Here is a 209-nt window from a genome sequence, read left to right as displayed (position 1 = left end):
GTTAATCGGCTCAGAGAGGGAAGGAGGGCACGTTATCCCCTCTTACGGCGTGGGGGAGGAGAGCCTGGCCGTGGCCGCACCGGGAGTGGGTGTCGGAGGAGGGATCCGGCCTCCTGGCATTCCCAGCAGCACGGTGACGCCGAGGGGGCTTTTCCTCCCTCTCCCACGGGCGTGACGCAGCGCGGGGATGCTTGCGGATCCGGCACGCG

The sequence above is a fragment of the Mesitornis unicolor genome, unplaced genomic scaffold, assembly GCF_000695765.1.
Source record: "Mesitornis unicolor isolate BGI_N332 unplaced genomic scaffold, ASM69576v1 scaffold33058, whole genome shotgun sequence".
Taxonomy (NCBI): Eukaryota; Metazoa; Chordata; class Aves; order Mesitornithiformes; family Mesitornithidae; genus Mesitornis; species Mesitornis unicolor.
This window is presented reverse-complemented; position numbering follows the sequence as displayed.